General features: G+C 38.7%; 1 long non-coding RNA gene across 1 annotated transcript; it reads right to left on the bottom strand.

The window, feature by feature from the left end:
- Positions 1 to 727: 727 nt before the first annotated feature.
- Positions 728 to 3,057, bottom strand: LOC107967340 (uncharacterized). Its single transcript, XR_001707682.1, has 2 exons — positions 2,883 to 3,057; positions 728 to 936 (listed from the first exon to the last, which is right to left on the bottom strand). It is a non-coding gene; the product is annotated as an uncharacterized LOC107967340 (long non-coding RNA).
- Positions 3,058 to 5,674: the final 2,617 nt, after the last annotated feature.

Here is a 5,674-nt window from a genome sequence, read left to right as displayed (position 1 = left end):
CTCCTTTTTTCTCCACTGAGGGAAAAAAATCAATTCAAGTTCCTTTTCTTCCCCAACCTCCAGGTTTATGTCTAAGTTCTATAGAACTTGAATGATGTCAGAGTACTGGGGGCATCTGATCCTTGATCTTACCGTACTAGCAACTCTGAAAATATCTATTGTTTCATCAGATCCCAGCTGTTAAATCACAAACGAGTTGTTGCTGATTTCTGTTTATTCCTATCCTCAAGATCGATTAGGTCCGATGACCTGATAAGCTACCCTTGGTTAGATGGAGATTGTTCCGTTTCTCCCATCCTGAATATTGCACAGGAAGCTGCAGCACTCAAATGTCTACTTGGAAGCCCCCACAACCCTATTTTCTTAAGTTTCTGCCTGCCTTCCAAGACCTTGAACAAAACATAGTTATAGGCTCTCTGCTTTTGGTGTCTCCAAACCTGGGTGAAGGTTGTGATGTATCTCAGGCTTTGTCTGTAAGCCATTCTGAAGGCTCACTCATGATTTTGGTCTTATCACTTCTAATTCAACTTTCTTTTGCTGTCACATTTTTTTTCTGAGGCTTGAGAACCTAACAACCTACCTGCCTGGGAGAAAGAAATGATTAGAGATATGGGGAAAAGAATACTAGGTAAAAAACTAGATGTTATTTCAAACATATTATCTCATTATATACAGCTAAGTAAAATTTCTAACAGGAAGGTTGGATGGGAATAAAACAAAGACTAAATTTATGTTAGAAGTAAGAGAATTTATTTGCTAATATATTGTAGCAGACTCTTTGGTCTTCTCCACAGCCCAGTCTCTAAGTGTTATTCCCATATAATGTCCAGTGTGTTTCTGAAAGAAAACCCAGACTTTGAAGAGCAAATGACATAGGCTTAATCCCGGTTAGTGTCTTGGGCTGAAAAATAAGGATTTCTTCTCTTCTTATTCAATCTGGAGAGAGAAGATAAAGAGCTAGTAAGGCAGGGAGGAAGGAGGTGAAACTGTTCATGCTTGGCAAGTGGGGGTGGCTGAATATTATTTATCTTTCCAAACTTTCCTGCACGCTTTACTCACTTCTTCCTCTTTGACTCCTGATAAAACAAAAACTTCAGCCAAATTAAATTTAAAGCAGTTTAATTGAGCAATGAAAAATTCATGAATTGAGCTGCTTCTTGAGCCAGAGTAGGCTCAGAGACTTCAGCACAGTTACGTGGTGGAAGAAGATTTATGAACAGAGAAAGGAAAGTGACCTACAGAAAACAAAAGTGAAATACAGAAACAACTGGATTGGTTACATATCAGCATTTGCCTTATTTGAACATGGTTCGAACAGTTGGCTATACTTGATTGGCCAAAACTCGGTGATCGGCCCAAGTGTAGGCTACAGTCTATTTACACCTCCACTCTTTATAGTTCACAATTTACAGAAAAACCTTTAGGATGAACCTAAAATCTGTAAGGAGGCAGCTTTATGCTAAAATTCATTTAACAATTCCCCCCTTTGGTTATCCTCTCAATTTTGAGAGATTAACCGAAACTTTAGTTGTTGATGTCACTACCACCATTGTAAAGGTACTTATTTGGTATTGAAACCCACTGGGAAACAGTAAAAGAGTGGGTTTTATAAAGTAGGAACAAGGATTCAGTAGAAGGTTCCTCCTTATGCTGGAATGTCCTGTTTACATGAAAAAGCCCCTTGTCTGTTGTAGGATCTAGGTGTTTCCTTAAAGTCTTAGTTTGATTATGTCACATTTAGCATGAGTGACTCCATTTTGGTTTATTCTGGTTTCTTGGGGCCTACTGCATGAGCTCAGTCCAAAACAATGGCCTCCCATAATTTTGTTTAAAAATTCCCCTTTTTGGTCAGGTTCTCATGTAGGTGAGAGTGTGACAAAACTTAGAGCCTTAGCTCCACTCTCAGTTACCATCGTTTTTGGTTTCTGGTCTCAGCATGTCATTCATAGGTTACAGTGTCCTCATGGTCACACATTTCTGTCAGCTGTTATCATTCCAGTTGAAGAGACATTCCAGAGACGGCTGCATGCAAACCTTTAAAACTTTTGAGAGAACATAGCCCACCAAGAAGACTGCTATTATGACTATCAGGAGGATAATACCAAGATTTTGGAGTATGCTTCTTACTCAGAGTCCCCATAAACCAAACTACCTGAAATCAGGTAGATCAAAGAATTAGCTAGAGTTCACTCACTTAAGTAAGCAGTCTCTTCATTAACCCCCTACAGCTGAATCTCTATAATCTACATTTGATGTATTTCACCATAGGCCACAAATGGCAGTGGCTGCACAGATATTTCTGTTTAGCCAGTAAGTAATCTAGAGCAATGCTATTATTTAGCATAACTTTCACAAGAGAATGTAAAGTCTGTTGTGTAATGATAGCCTTTACAGTAGAATCTTTTATAGAGCCTATCATGAGAGACACATTTCTAATCATTTCCTTTATCACTCCAAACCATGGGAAAAAGGACTTAACCATTGATGCCCTTCTAGAATAGTGAAGGCCTCCTGGCAATGTTCTCTTTAAGCCATGATGTAGGTTAGGAGGAGTGAACCACTGTTCCCTTTCTGACTGATTATGGGGCAATGTATGTACCATTAAAATTTCTCACCTACATTGGGGCCTTTATCTTTTATCTGTGTAAGGTTATCCATGTAAAAGACTGGCTGCAAAATCCTTCACAAATAAAAATATACCCCATGAGTGCACACAACAGACCCCCTTTTCACTTCTATTGTTCATGGAGGCATAAGCAAGGGAAAATATTCAAAAATAAGCATCATTATAGTACAGATGTCTTGAACCATGATCTCAGGAGAAGCTGTTCACATCAAGGATGCCATCTTCTTCTGAGGAGAAGCTTCCCAGTTAGCTTTACCTTAAGGGTTCCAATGCATGTGAGGTTCTAAGAGTGTGGAGGGGCCTTTCTCAGTTGTAAGATTATTAACCCAAGGTTCAAGGTTTCAAAGTTTGCTGCAATGTGGATGGCAAGGGCAGTCTTTTTCTGATGTTTTTGGAAGATCCAATCTTCAGGTTCTAGATTGTGAAGGGGTTGATTGTCCCCAGTCAGTGAACCATAAAAATCTTTCTTTACCTGGTGAGAATATACTGTGACATCATAATATACTGTTATAACATCAGACCTCTTGCATGGGAAAGCTTTTATACAACTGGAAAACATGCATTGAAAATGATAATCAAATGAAGTCTCTCTATACACGTTTAAATGGCCCATTAGGTAGCCAAATGTACCTGAAGCTTTGATTATCTTCCCAGGAATATGGGTTTGACAAACCAAACATTGGTCATAAACTATTTTAGCAATTTAAAAGGCACCACACCAATATGTATTTAATTTGGATTATTTTATCTTTTTCAGGATGAGTCATGGCATGCAGAACTCTTTTTTTTTATTATTATACTTTAAGTTTTAGGGTACATGTGCACATTGTGCATGTTAGTTACATATGTATACATGGGCCATGCTGGTGCGCTGCACCCACTAACTCATCATCTAGCATTAGGTATATCTCCCAATGCTATCCCTCCCCTCTCCCCCTACCCCACAACAGTCCACAGAGTGTGATGTTCCCCTTCCTGTGTCCATATGTTCTCACTGTTCAATTCCCACTTATGAGTGAGAATATGCGGTGTTTGGTTTTTTGTTCTTGCAATAGTTTACTGACAATGATGATTTCCAATTTCATCCATGTCCCTACAAAGGACATGAACTCATCATTTTTTATGGCTGCATAGTATTCCATGGTGTATATGTGCCACATTTTCTTAATCCAGTCTATCATTGTTGGACATTTGGGTTGGTTCCAAGTCTTTGCTTTTGTGAATAGTGCCATAATAAACATACGTGTGCATGTGTCTTTATAACAGCATGATTTATAGTCCTTTGGGTATATACCCAGTAATGGGATGGCTGGGTCAAATGGTATTTCTAGTTCTAGATCCCTGAATAACCACCACACTGACTTCCACAATGGTTGAACTAGTTTACAGTCCCGCCAACAGTGTAAAAGTGCTCCTATTTCTCCACATCCTCTCCAGCACCTGTTGTTTCCTGACTTTTTAATGATTGCCATTCTAACTGATGTGAGATGGTATCTCATTGTGGTTTTGATTTGCATTTCTCTGATGGCCAGTGATGGTGAGCATTTTTTCATGTGTTTTTTGGCTGCATAAATGTCTTCTTTTGAGAAGTGTCTGTTCATGTCCTTTCCCCACTTTTTGATGGGGTTGTTTGTTTTTTCTTGTAAATTTGTTTGAGTTCATTGTAGATTCTGGATATTAGCCCTTTGTCAGATGAGTAGGTTGCGAAAATTTTCTCCCATTTTGTAGGTTGCCTGTTCACTCTGATGGTAGTTTCTTTTGCTGTGCAAAAGCTCTTTAGTTTAATTAGATCCCATTTATCAATTTTGTCTTTTGTTGCCATTGCTTTTGGTGTTTTAGACATGAAGTCCTTGCCCACGCCTATGTCCTGAATGGTAATGCTTAGGTTTTCTTCTAGGGTTTTTATGGTTTTAGGTCTAAGGTTTAAGTCTTTAATCCATCTTGAATTGATTTTTGTATAAGGTGTAAGGAAGGGATCCAGTTTCAGCTTTCTACATATGGCTAGCCAGTTTTCCCAGCACCATTTATTAAATAGGGAATCCTTTCCCCATTGCTTGTCTTTCTCAGGTTTGTCAAAGATCAGATGGTTGTAGATATTTGGTGTTATTTCTGAGGGCTCTGTTCTGTTCCATTGATCTATATTTCTGTTTTGGTACCAGTACCATGCTGTTTTGGTGACTGTAGCCTTGTAGTATAGTTTGAAGTCAGGTAGTGTGATGCCTCCAGCTTTGTTCTTTTGGCTTAGGATTGACTTGGCGATGCGGGCTCTTTTTTTGGTTCCATATGAACTTTAAAGTAGTTTTTTCCAATTCTGTGAAGAAAGTCATTGGTAGCTTGATGGGGATGGCATTGAATCTATAAATTACCTTGGGCAGTATGGCCATTTTCATGATATTGATTCTTCCAATCCATGAGCATGGAATGTTCTTCCATTTGTTTGTATCCTCTTTTATTTCATTGAGCAGTGGTTTGCAGTTCTCCTAGTTCTCCTTGAAGAGGTCCTTCACATCCCTTGTAAGTTGGATTCCTAGGTATTTGATTCTCTTTGAAGCAATTGTGAATGGGAATTCACTCATGATTTGGTTCTCTGTTTGTCTGTTATTGGTATATAAGAGTGCTTGTGATTTTTGTACATTGATTTTGTATTCTGAGACTTTGCTGAAGTTGCTTATCAGCTTAAGGAGATTTTGGACTGAGACAACGGGGTTTTCTAGATATACGATCATGTCGTCTGCAAACAGGGACAATTTGACTTCCTCTTTTCCTAGTTGAATACCTTTTATTTCCTTCTCCTGCCTAATTGCCCTGGCCAGAAATTCCAACACTATGTTGAATAGGAGTGGTGAGAGAGGGCATCCCTGTCTTGTGCCAGTTTTCAAAGGGAATGCTTCCAGTTTTTGCCCATTCAGTATGATATTGGCTGTGGGATTGTCATAGATAGCTCTTATTATTTTGAGATACATCCCATCAATACCTAATTTATTGAGAGTTTTTAGCATGAAGGGTTGTTGAATTTTGTCAAAGGCCTTTCTGCATCTATTGAGATAA

Source organism: Pan troglodytes, chromosome 9 (assembly GCF_028858775.2).
Source record: "Pan troglodytes isolate AG18354 chromosome 9, NHGRI_mPanTro3-v2.0_pri, whole genome shotgun sequence".
NCBI classification, from domain to species: Eukaryota; Metazoa; Chordata; class Mammalia; order Primates; family Hominidae; genus Pan; species Pan troglodytes.
The sequence above is the reverse complement of the archived record's forward strand: the minus strand, read 5'-3'. Positions and strand labels throughout refer to the sequence as shown.